The sequence below is a fragment of the Phoxinus phoxinus genome (genome assembly GCF_949152265.1).
Source record: "Phoxinus phoxinus genome assembly, chromosome: 13".
NCBI lineage: Eukaryota > Metazoa > Chordata > Actinopteri > Cypriniformes > Leuciscidae > Phoxinus > Phoxinus phoxinus.
In genome coordinates, this window is record NC_136888.1 from 29536028 (window position 1) to 29550085 (window position 14058).

Here is a 14058-nt window from a genome sequence, read left to right on the forward strand (position 1 = left end):
ACTATTGCATCCTCCGTTTCATGCCGACTTTAATATACCAAAGGGCATATTTTCCATTTCACTGATGCTGGCCAAAAAAAGCAGAGTAAATATCTCTGTTTGTGTGTGGGCAGTTTTTGCTGTCCTTCAGTGTCCCTGTGTCTGCACATGTGTGTGTGCCGGCGGGGGTGCTCAGAGGGTGAGCACATTTTCATATTCAACAGATATACACAGGTGAAAGGCCAGAGACGCGTGACTGCATGAATAAACATTGTATCTTGGCCTGGCACAGTTGAGTCCAGTGAGCAAATGGCCTAAGTAATGCAGTCACACAATGCAACCAGAACCAGTGAACCACAGAGACGTGGATGATTTTCCTTTAAAAAAAAAAAAAAAAAAAAAAGGTGCTTTAAATGTACTGCTAGGCCCCTATTAGCTTGTCAGCAGAAAAAGGAATAAAAGACATGAAATGATCTCTGCATGGTTGACTGCTCAGCCCAGACATCTGTTATACAAAGGGCCAGTTAATTTGATACAAGGTCAAAAAGACTTTTGCTCTAATTCTAAAGAGACAAGCCCAATAGAATGTTGCAATAGCACTCTTATGTGGAGTGAAATACTCGCACTTTGATTGAAAAAAGACATCTGTTGATGCAAGTTTAACACGACTGGCACACACATACCTCTTTATTCAGTCAATGTGACAAAATCCAAACGATTAATCAGTTTAATTAAATAATCACTTTTTAACTTATCTTCATAATTGTTACGAAAATATTCGAAAATATTTGACCTTGTATCATTACATACTAATTCATACAGTAATCTAGACATTATTTATAGCTTCTTTGTGGTTGCTGAAGTGCTTGGAGGGGATTTGAGCACATTGCTCAACAATACAATGATGAAATTTCATACAATATAAAGATGCACTCAAGTCCTTCTTAAGGGTAAAAAAAAGAAGAAGCTGGTTCAGCTAATTGCATTTTAATGTTCATTTAAACTATAATGCATTTTTATTTAAAGTCCACCTGTGGTGAAAATCAAACTTTTAATATTGTTTATATGTCTATGTGGTGTTTTTAATGCACTTTAAGACAAACCATGTGCAAATTCATGTCAACACCATTGCTGAGTAAATTCTCCTTAAAACTGCAGTGAACCAAACACAGTCTCAAAAATCACAGGTGTTTCTTCACAAACTACCTTGTAACCAATCACGTCAACATGTGATCATCAACGAGTGAATCTCTAAGCTGCTGTGATTGGGTGGAGGCAGGGCTAATTTGCATATTCATAGAACCGCGTATACTAAATGAGGCTAAATGTAGAGTTACATTCAAGCTATTTTAAGGCATGAAGAAAATATTTTTTAAGGAAAAAACGTTTTAAGGGATACAATTATTGACTACAGGGTGACTTAAAGTACAATTACCATGCAATTTAGTGTGCAAAAACTTGCATTAAAGTATTTTCTTTTTAGAGAGTGGTCAGAGAGAGTTTGTCTATCCAGCATATTTGTTGCTGTTTTCTCAGGCATTTTGAATTCACAGCAAAACACTTTAATGGTAAATTGGTATTCTCGGCTTTACTCGATCTGAAAGAAGGCCTGCAAAAGGCTGGCAGATGTGTTTCATAGACCAGAGACAGCACAGCGCATACTAATGTCTGATCAGGCAGAAGTCTGCAGATCTGAGCAAAATAAACACACGTCACCCTTTGACCCGAAATACATGCTCAATTCATCAACCGACAGAACTCAACATAGTGGTTACCTCCCAAGATTTGTGTACTAAATTATTTCATCAGGAGAGATAGAGTTTATGTGTGAAATATAGTGATTATGACAGGAAAATGAAGTTATTAATAACAATCGTATTCTATTTTATGATTGAGGGGATGAACTATCATACTTTAGCCCTTTCCTCCATAAACTAAATAGGATTGCGGATTCATCTGGCAGCTTTGCTTTATCCAGCATGGGTAATTACGAGCGGCGATATTTTATTTTACTCTACCGTGTGGCAATGGATTGAAGAGCAATTGACTCTTTCTTTGTACGGCATTACAAAGAAATTTGAACACGGGACCATTAACCGCAGAGTATCGTCAGTCTCCTTCTCCGTTCTATTTCATTCACATTGTAACCGCACACACACACCAGTGACTGTCACTGTCCGTTGGGAGTTTAAAGTAATAGCACTGCTCAATTAGGTGCCAAATGGCTTTCCAGGGATCCGTATTTTACCTTTAATGCCGCATACAGCTGGGGGAGCAGCAGAGAAGCAAGATTTCCTGTCAGAGAGAGACATAAGCTTTATATTACATTTAAGTTATTACTCCTACAATTCAACAGGAAGACACATTCATGCAATATGGAATGTTCCTTACCTCCATAAAGAGTGCAAAATCGAGTCATTGTGTTCTTAGTTGTGGCCATTAGCAGGAAGTCATGCATACACTTGAATGGGAAGAAATGGGAAGAGATTCATTAACATGCAGGACCCGTAGTCGCCTTTGAAGACCGGTCAAGACTGAAATTACCTGGGCAACTGTCTGGACCTGGTTATCAGAGGTCCGTCTTGAAGTCAATTTGTGCCTTAATTACTTTGTCATGCACCTCGAAATATTACTGTGATGTTGTATAATGGGATAATTCAAGCATAATGGCATATTTCTTACATTGGAGCCATTCAGTGAGATATGGAAATGGTACTTCATAAATCCAGGTTTATTCCGATATCTATTTCCCTCTTGGTTATTCTGTAACTTTCCAGCATATGTGCACAATTGTATCAAAATAGACTACAAGCAGGTCATAACATTTGTGAGCATTAAAAAAAACCAGTCGAAAGTGGACAAAATATGTGAAAACAACAACAACAACAACAACAGCAAAAAAAGATAAGAAAGATAAGAAAGTAAACACATATGCAACAATGACAAAAGACACAAAATAAATTTATATAAATGTATAAAAAGCAGAACACACGTAATAAAGCAAACAAATAAGGTAAATAAAGTAGTACTTAAAGTGTAAGTTCGCCGATTTTCAAGCTGCTTTGTGTTGTTATAATGTCGGTAGTATGAATGAACAATGTGTACCTGTTCTCGGAGAAATTCATGTCAGCAAAAAATTTGACAGCTCCAAGGCTTTCGTGAAAATTACAGATTGTACTTCTGCATTTTTGTATTCCTGCCCACGGACAGTCAGATCGACTGAGGATTATTAAAGGGTTAGTTCACTCAAAAATGAAAATTAGCCTATGATTTACTCATCCTCAAGTCATCATAGTGTATATGACATTCTTCTTTCAGACGAATACAACCGGAGTCAAATTGAAACATTGTCCTGGCTCTTCCAAGCTTTATAATGGCAGTTTATGTTTTGAGGTCCATCAAAGTGCATCCATCCATCATAAAAGCAATCCACACAGCTCTGAGGGTGTTAATAAAGGCCTTCTGAAGTGTTCGTATAAGAAAAATATCCATATTTAAAACTTTATTGACTAACATAACTAGATTCCGGCAGATGGCCGTACACATCGATTTACGATGGAAGAGTAACCCCTGAACCGACACACAACGTAATGACGAACACGGAAGTGCAGAGTATAGAACAAAACAAAACACCAGTCACGAATTAAAAGTCTAAAACGAGAATTTTTAAAGAGAAATGTCGGAGTTTAGTTATGTCAAACTAAAATTTTGTTTGTTTGAACCGAGAGAGGCTGGTTATTTTAGTCGATAAAGTTTTAAATATAGATATTTTTCTTACACAAACACATCGATTCACTTCAGAAGGCCTTTATTAACCCCCGCAAAGCTGTGTGGATCACTTTTATGATGGATAGATGCGCTTTGATTGACTTCAAAACATAAACTGCCATTATAAAGCTTGGAAGAGCCAGGATATTTTTTTATATAACTCCGATTCTATTCGTTTGAAAGAAGAATGTCATATACAGTAGGATGACTTGAGGGTGAGTAAATCAGGGGGTGATTTTCATTTTTGGGTGAACTAACCCTTTAACAGAACAGTTTTTGTAAAGGTACAATTTTTTTAGCACTTTGTCTACTCTTTAATTATGGTAAAAATGGAACACTATGGCAAAATATTTTTTACATGCAAGCGACAGTGTTTTGCTTCAGGCGGAACTGACAGAACTGCAGTTTCTTTCAGTGTTTCCCCTCCGATTGGACTACCGTGTTTGTGGTCATCCAGTTTGACATGTTGACAAATCATGCTGTTCTCTCCATAATTACGATTCTTTGCCGCCTTTAGCCACAGCCTACAACACGCTGGATCATTCACCGGAAACTGAAAGTCACTCACTCCCACTGAACGTTTACTCTTTCCACAACATTACAACTAAAAGTTTGCTTAGAAGTATTTCCTACTAAAGCAAGGTGGTATTTTACTCTGGTAAGGGTATCCATATCAGACTGATGGGAGTGACCTTGGACAGCAACACCCCCAGTGCATTATGGGTGTTGAAGTTTTCAACCTGTTTGGTAAAATGAAAGACAACAGCCTTTTCCTCTGCTTCTCCAGTCAGATTGCATCGATTTGATGAAAAGCTCTCATTTTTCATCAAAAATATCTTCATTTGTTTTCCACAGATGAACAAAAGTATTACGGGTTTGGAATGACATGAGGGTGCGTAGCTAATGACAGAATTTGTATTTTTGTGTGAACTATCTCTTTAACAAATAAAGTACAAATATATAAAAAAAAATTGCTGAAAACTTTTTTATATATATATTACGTGAAAGCTGAAAGAAAAAAATGGCAAAGCCATTATACATAAGTTAAGTTACAGAAGTCACCCACACTGTAAAAAAAATTGCTGCGATTATTTAGCACAACTTAGAATCCAACATTGTTTCAACTTCAAAAAGTATGTGTTCAAGCTTGACTTAAAATATTAAGTTTAGTTAACTTTAGTTTAGTTTGGTTAAGTTGGATATTTAAGTTATCTCAACAAATTTTAACTAATCGCAGCCACATTTTTTACAGTGCAGCGTCCTTGAAAGCTGATCGTCTCTGTCAGAAAGCACCTGGAGAAAATTCAAAGGTGAGCCGTGTGTGTGTGTGTGTGTGTGTGTGTGTAGTTTAAGTGGCTAGTTTTCAAAGTCCAGGTGCTGTCCGACAGAGACGATCAGCTTTCAGGGACTCTGGGTGACTTCTGTAACTTCACTCACTTGTACATGATGTCCTTGCTCATTTTTGCTTTCAGCTTTCAGAAAGAGCTTGCCAATAAACTTCATAAAACAAAAGTAAAATCAATCTATTTTTATTCAAAAGAGCACGGATAATCCTTTTTCAATGAAATAGCCCCTCTAGTGCCGCATATACCCAATATACTTGACATTCTGCCCTTGGGAGAGATTAAACAGCACGAATAGGCAAAAATATATTTCCCAGGATGCAACAGCTCTCAAAATGACCTAGCCTATGTAGAATGTAATTTCTTCTTATTTCTTTCCATCAGCTGGGCAAAGACATATTCAATTTGACACAAATGATCTCTTGTGCCCTGACTGATCATCCTGGGGGTTTGATCCGACCATCTCTTCTTCAAACTGTCTGTAACACAGCAGCTTGTCTATACAGTAGGTGCATCTGATAAAAATATTAGATTTTTTTTGTTATGAAGTCAGTGGTTCGACAACATATCATTCCAAACTAGATCGCACAAGAGGATAAGCTACGTTCTCTCTGAAATCCCTACTGAAGACTCATCCATCCTGTCTCACATACAAGATTTCACCCTGATGAGAGAAAGACCAAACATCAAAAATGGGATACCTAGTGTTTTTTCCAAACCCCATATCCAGCATGTCCAGATCAATAATGCCTAGAAATGTTTGTAAAACCCAGCAGGCACCCTGGACTCCTTGAATTTACAAGAAAGATCTGGCGAACCCTCCTTCATGTGCCGTAATTTATTTACAGCCGAACACAGCGAAGTCTTACTACACTGAGCCTCAACTGCGAGAGCCATGAGGGACGGCAAGGATTAATGGTGCTTCTTGGGTCATGGATTTTCAGTTCGGCAGTCACCTGTCAGATACAAAAGGAAAGTCTCAATAAAATACTTGATTTAAGCCTTTGCCTGTGGCCACAGGTCGAATTTGGCTTTATTCCACCTCAGCATTACACTCTGCAAACATGTACAAATGAAATATTACTAATGGCAAGTCAGAGCATTTTGTTCCAGACGTAGCTAAATATGCTTTAGCTTTGCTTAGCTGAGTACCGATTAATCAGAATGTTAGATTCAACAAAAAGCTGAAGAGACAGATCTGAAATGTCATTACAGTTCTTTAAATGTCCAGCATATCTTTAAAGAAACAGTTTACTCAAAAAAAAAAATGCAGATTCTGTCTTCTCCTGCATGCCATTCCAAAATCATTTGGCTTTTCTTGTGTGGAACTCAAAAAGAAAAGTTTAGCTGAATGTTAAGTAGCTCGTAATGCTCGTGTGCTCATGACTGCAAACATTTGCCGAACAACGGAAAACGTGTCCCCTTCCACCATGAGTGTGAGGAAAATACCAACATTTCAATATTCTTTTATGCTGCAATCAGAGAATGTCTAATAAGGGGAGAACTGCCACTCTCAGTAAACTTCCGGCTTCTGAACTGGTTGCAGTTTCACTCTGGTTCCATATGAGTGCAGAATGAATGGAGGTCTATGGAGCTATACCCCTCAAAATCCACTTTTCTCAAGATATATATTTTTTGTCTAGTAATTTGAATGTTGTATTCGAAAGGAGATGCAAAGAAATAACACATTGGTGGGTGTTAGATTTTTTAGAGTCATTTGCTTTAAAAAGTCTTTTAAAATGTCAATGACGACATACACATCGTACGACCAGAGATACTGCTTTACGGCAATCCTTCAGTCACTTTCGTGCTCTGCACTTTCTTTTCTCTCGAGGCATCGACAACACAGCGGACACAGGTAAACACACGTGCTAGAAGAGTTTTTGCTAGAAGACATTCTGGTCCCGCTTCGGATGCCATGATGCCATCAAGCAGTATCTCTGTTCGTAATCAGTCCTTCACTGACCAATCAGCGTTCATTAGCAGAATTCTAGCATGTTATGGGCAACAACAACTCAACCTGTAAGAAATCGAAAGGACATAAGTACTCGTTCATTCAACTTTCGACCTATAACCCATGTTGAACTTGCCAAACCTACAATCAAATCTGAGATTTCTCAACGGCAATCGGGTGAAAGAGACAAATTTAGCCATCTAGCTCCATAGACTCCCATTCATTCGATCGCCCCCAGTGGAACTCTGGTGGAACTACAACCAAAATTTGGTACAATAGGACTTTATAGGGAGTGGTCAGGCTCTCCGTAGACGGGCTCTGGTGCAATGCTAAATTTTTACATTCACGCATATATTTGAACTTGACATACCGAAATGTAACTCCAGATTTGAGAGCAAATGAGTCTCATAACCAGTTGCGACAGGAACTTAAATTGCCATTTAAACTGCACAAATAGAATTTGGGAGCAACGGTTGAACAGAAGATTGTCAGTGAATAATTACTTACAAATGTGTTCTATAACTCACAAAACTATCAAATAAATGTAGAACAGGACATCTATAGTATTTTATCGTGTTTATTTCTCATTTTAAATGTCTGACAATACAATCACTTTAATTGTATGGAAAATAGCAGCCTGAAATCTCTTTTTAGATTTGAATTAATCTGAACAGCGTAAATGATAAAATTGTAAAAAAACAAAAAAACAAAAAAAAAAAACATTTGACCCAAAAATGAAAATTCTGTCATCATTGAACAGTTCATGGGCACCATTGACTTCCATAGTGTGAAAAAATACTGTTTGGTTACAGACAATCTTCAAAATATCTTATTTTGTGTTCAGCAGGAAACAAAAATGAAATGCAGGTTAGGAACAACATGAGGGTGAGTAAATGATGACAGAATTTTCATTTTTGGGTGAACAATCCCTTTAACTTCATCCTGATCATGCAGGATTCATGTCCCTACTTGCTTTTTTGGATGTTTGGGAATACATTAATTCCTCAATATTACAATGTCATACTAGTTTCACTGTGGATTTTGACGGATGATATGGTAATTACATGCTATAAGGAGTCTCTACATGCAGAGATAAATGTGCTGCTGTCTAAGAGATGGAAAACCTAAATGTTTGTGTGTCTGGCCGCAAATCCATCCCAGCCCATTTTCTTCCACGGTGTTCACCCTAGCAATTAATTATGCGTTATATCTACGGTAGGCTAAAGTAACCTTGTTTTTTTACGAGGAAACTCATACATGCTGACCTATGTGTGAGTGGTCTTCCCATATAAGATGCATGTGTTCTTTCAAGGGCAGAGGACAAGAAGAAAGATTAATGGACGTTTTAAATATGTCAGCTTATGGAAGGACATGCCTTTTAATAATCATTCTGCATAACAGAACAAGAATATTGTGGCAGCGCTATAGGTTATAAGATCTGTATCCTAATATGTTATGCATAATGCCATATTCTACTATATTCTATACTTTCTTGTGGCAGTTTTTTTCAATGTTAAATAAAATAATGTTTCTTGCTCCAAAAATAGTTAGGCCTATATTTTTCTATGATAATTTTCCACCCTCTGACCCTGAAGCTGTCTTCGCTACTGTACTTTTAAGATCCACAACAATAAAGATTTTAAAATCATTACATGCACCCGTAACATCACCCTAAAAGCATTTTAACAGACCAGTTTGCAGAATGTGTAATGTAAATAAATATATAAACAGAAAGCAATATTATATAATTAGGCTATTTGATGTAAAAATATAATTTTTATAAGCATTAAATATGTTTTACATTTTAATCAGCATTTCAATTTGAAATGCAGTATATTATAAATGTTATAATTTCTATACTGTAGCTACAAAACACATTTTATGGGGACATTCCATAGAAATAATGATTTTTATACTATACAAACTGTATATTCTATCCCGTATTCTAACCCTAACCCCCCCCCCCTAAACACTATTACAGCATTTTTACATGTTCAAAAAACATAACTTAGCATGATTTATAAGCTGTTCACTTGTACTAAAATGTCATGATTAGGTAAACAAATGGGTACATTTTAAATCTCACTTAACTTCTAAACTTTAAAAAGGAAAAACAGGCCATTTATTAAGGAATATTCATTTGGAATTCAATTGAAATAATTCATATTTCTTCTGGTTCTTTCGTCATACTTGGTATGAAAGGTGGAATGCATTGCTGTTTTTCATCCATTCAGAAAATCACATTCAACACGCGTACATACCGCAAAAAACAACAACAATATGAACAGAAAATTAGCATGCCTAAACAAACCCAATGCAGACATATCATTGTAGGACTTATAGAAGGAATTTGGTCACTAAATCGGTAGAAACTCTCCTGAAAAAGCACCCCAGAGCGAGAATGATGTTGCTTTCTTCCAAGCAATGACAACTTACAAAATGAGTTATGAAAGGACTTATTACAAGATGGCAATATTTACTGCACTGCATTTCAAATTCATATCTTTACTGGGAGGCGTATATCGACGCTGTGTGCGATACTCCTCTAAGGAGCTTTAAACTGCAGCAAAGTATGGGCTTCATTAAATCTCCTCCTTCCTCTGCTCATTCTCATCACAAATGAATATAGTTATGAGAAAAGATTTACTGGCCAAAGTTGTCGAACGAGGTGAGTGCACTGCAAATTGGCTATGAAACATTGGGCTTCAGATGAGCACCGACAGCTTGTTGTGAATGACACAATGAAATGAATTTGTACTGCCAGCTCAAGGCGCCGACTAATTAGCCTAGCAAGGCAGCTTTTATTTCCTGGCTTTGTCACTGAGAGTTGTTTACCGCCGAGTCCCACAAGAACGGCAACTTATATTATCTTGTGGTGGCTATACGCTAGAATTATGTGCTGCTGCAGTTGGTGTGATACAAAATACTGTAGAGTAGAAATATGAACAAGAGAAAGGTTCACAAAGCCACAGTAGATGTTGCCAGTGATTGAGCGGAGTATTGTGCGAGAAGTAAATTTATTTAAAGTGGTTACTATCACTTGATCAGAAGTTACTCATCAGATTTTCTAATTACGATACAGAGATAAATTATCAACCTAACCACAAAGACGCGTATTTTTCCACTTTAGAAAACACTTTAGACTTTATGTTCACTACTCTCCACAGCTGCGGTTCATAAATCATAAAGTACTGTCAGAGCCCTCTCTCGTCTGATGCTAGTGAGTTTTTGCAAGTTTACACAATGGGCCAGACTAAACATGTTACAAATCATGCTAATGATCAAGTGTATTATGACATTCTAATGCCCTTTCATGATATAAGAGTGGTACCAATTGGTTTGAGATTATTTATAGTGCTTACAGGGCAGGGCAGGGCAGGGCAGGGCAGAAGTAGATTTATATTCCTCAAGCATTTTTTTTCTTAACCTCTAAAGCTCAGTATTAAACTTCTGCACTAAGCGATTTCTCAGAAACACTGTTGATTTTTGAAATCAACTCAAACAAACACACCCCTCCCTTCATCACTCCACCCCCAAATACACAAGCACACAATGAGAGAGTGGGTGTCTCATTATCATAGCTGAAGACAAGCAAAATAACGCTTCGCGAAAAATAAAGCGAAGATAAACGAAGGACAAGGAAGAACAACAAATGAACATTTCACGAGAAAATATACACACAGAGATCATTTCGGCTGTACAGCAGCTCTAAAAGAAAATAGTGTCATTGTTCAGCTGAAGTCAATTCAGTGTTGATTCAGTTTCGTTATAAATATCATCATTTATTACATTAGTTCATTTAATTTATAAAGCAGTTCTGCAGAAAGACAGTGATGTCATCATCGAGCACAGTTCAGTTCTCATCAACAGCGTCAGTGCAGTCAAATCAATAATATTGTTGAATATTAAATGTCCCCAACTAATCAAGCCAGAGGCGATAGTGGCAAAGAACCCAAACCCCATCAGGTGACAGATTGGAGAGAAAAACCTTGGGAGAAACCAGGCTCAGTCGGGGGGGGCAACAAGCGAACACGGTGTCATTATGATTCAGGCTGAAATCAGAAATCAGATTGTGGATCGGTAGCATTCAAATATTTCATCCATTTTCTTTTGCTTGAAGATCAGATTCATCAGGCCAGTAAGCAAATGGTTGATGTTTGCCCTAATGCAACCATTCATAACGCAAAGGAAGATGGAAGATGGATGGCCTGATTCATTTATAGCCGCCTTTACACTACACAATAACAATGTGTTGATTCTTTCAATGTGCAACTGACTAAAAACATGGCAGATGCGGAGTGTGAAAACAACTCTAGCATTTCATTTACATATTTTTTTTTGAATCCATGATTAATCTAAAGGTTAAATTCTCTGAACCGAGAACAAACAAGTAAAAGGAAATTTCTGGTCTGTTGTTTTCTTTTCAAAGTTAGTAGACCCAGCAGTCTCGCACATCTTTTGTCCTCATTTACAGGTAGAGCAAGTAAACCGTGCCTCTCTGTCTAAAGAGACCCAGCAGACTCTTCCATCAGAGTTTGCTGACACAAGCCTATGGTTCGTATACTCACACAGCCACAAGGGCACTGCCAAATCACTGCAGGATGGATGACCTGTCATAGAGGTCTACATAACAAAAACGTCTTCATTCATTATACACATGCACAGACAATGTGATGAGCACATAAATATGTTGTTTGTATTGAGTATCAGGACAGACACAAGTATATCTCCTTCCTATGGAAGCTTGTTTCCGCCACGGATTAAAAAGTAAAAAAGAATTTACTCCGAAGTCAGACTTTTTTTCTCACATTTCACCCTTCGCCAGGAGTTTGATTGACAGGCGATCTGACCAATCATAACGCAGTATCCAGCATTTTGTCCAACAAACAAACAAACCATACAGGCGAGTTAGTATATTAACGTCAGTGGACTTTAACTTGCAAAATGGTGTCTATTGACGTCTTTCAGTGGTTGAAACAACATACCTTCTGATGTTCATTCATGTTTATTTCTAGCTATAACTATCAGGAAGAGATGATCGATTCATGTGCCGCTTAAACTGAGGCGCTACAGCGATGACACATTGAAGAGCCACAAAATGGTATTTATTGTTTGAATTTCTTAAAAAATTACAAACTTTGTTTCACACCAAAGGTAACCTGCTCTGTCTCATCTTTCGGTGTGTAGCAACTTTATATCTCGTAATTCTGACTTTATTTCTCACAACTCCAATGATTCACAAATGTATAACTTGCAGTTCGGACTTTATAACTTTCAATTGCAAGTTTATCTCACAGTCACGAGAAATAAAGTCAGAATCGAGAAATATAAACTCACAATTCTGTCTTTTTTTCTCAGAATTGTAAGATATAAACTTGCAATTGCAAGAAAAAAAAGTCAGAACTGTGAGATAAAAAGTTGCAATTTTATTATTATTATGTGGAGGAATCAAGTTTCTATACCTTTCCTTTATCTCTCGCATTTCAAATAATATCTACAAAACTCCAACTCATTCCAACACTATTTAAAAAAAAAGAGAGACATGATAAGGCATTCACACTACACAATTGGGACTCTGTTTAATATATCTTTTGGTTTTAAATGCAAGACTGATCATGAACATTGCAGTCATTGAGCAATTATATGCAAGATAAATATGACATAAATGTTATGGATAGAGGGACTTCCCAGCACACAAGAAATGTTGAGTTTGCACATTGCTAAAAACTAAAAGCCTTCATGGTTGTTGATTTCTATCCACAAACTTTCATCAACACTTCCATGACTCTGATGAAAGTTGGGACACTCGCCAAGCATTAAAATGGGTCAAACTGAGTTCCTGAACTTTTGGAAACTTTGTTTGGCTGGAAATACAAGCTAAAAGAAATACAATAAAAAAGAAGGATAAACTGACCTTCACTGTTCTAATATTCTTAGGTGGGGTGGGGACCAATGGTTGATTTTTTCTAAAGTCGATGAAACATTTTATTGAACGATTATCTAAAGATGATGACAAAACGAGAATACTTTGTAAATTTCATTTTAAATACACAGTGCAATCAAAACATCATCACAATAAATGACGAATATAATTTTTTTTTTTCAATATTAAAAGGTTGTATTGTGCTCTCTGAACAAAGATGTTTTTCATAAATGTCAGTTTATTATATTTTGTGATTCCATACTATTTAAATATAATGTCCATTGAATGAGCACTTCAGAATCTGGCAGAAGTAGTAGATCATCCGGGGACTTTCCGCCTTCTGTTTTTCGAATACTATGTATTTGGACATAGGCTACCACTTTTTGTTGGTGTACGGTTTTTCGCATACTAAGTAGTAGGGAAATATAACATTTAGGACGCAGAAATTGTGTCACTGCAGCTGCCTTTAGAAGCTCCGGTTGCAAAAGAAACGCACATTTATGACTAGTATTGGCTGGTCCAGCCTGAAATATTCACTTTTTTGGTCATGATTTGAGCGTTTAGAAACAAAATTCATAAGACAGTTGTTGTCAGATTTCATTGGTGATTTCAAATATGAAATTTAATCATAGGCTTGGTGAACAGCTTTGGAGAATTTGATGTTTTCTTCATTCAAAGAGATAGGAGCTGTACTTGCATGACTGAAATAGCTGCCCAAGAGGCGTTTCAAAGATGGCCGACGAGTGCAATGACTTGCCTTAAAGGGACTTTGATGGAATATTATCTTAGCAAGCTAATCAGTTAACACAAGAAAACACAAGAAAAAAACAGAACACAATATTGACAGAGTGTCAGAAAAATATACACTTCTGATCTGAAGTCAAAGCCAACCAAGAAATGTTTGATAAACGTACTGTATGTATGTGGTTCTTTTTTCCTGAGATATAGAAGAAATGTTCAAAAGCCAAGTTATACTAAGCTGTATTGGTGCTAAATACAACTCGTGTTAAAAAATGTAGTTTAAAAGGTGATGCAGACAACATTTGCAGAGTAACTACCCCCTGGGAATTACGCTAATGGCTCTGGCAGGA

The 14058-nt window shown here is 36.9% G+C and overlaps 1 long non-coding RNA gene across 1 annotated transcript in view; it reads right to left on the reverse strand.

The window, feature by feature from the left end:
• Window positions 1–2381: 2381 nt before the first annotated feature.
• LOC307009055 overlaps window positions 2382–14058 on the reverse strand; it is a 131421-nt gene continuing 119744 nt past the window's right edge. The window contains exon 3 of the long non-coding RNA XR_013799948.1: window positions 2382–2440. This is a non-coding gene — a long non-coding RNA (uncharacterized lncRNA). The remainder of the gene's footprint in view (window positions 2441–14058) is intronic.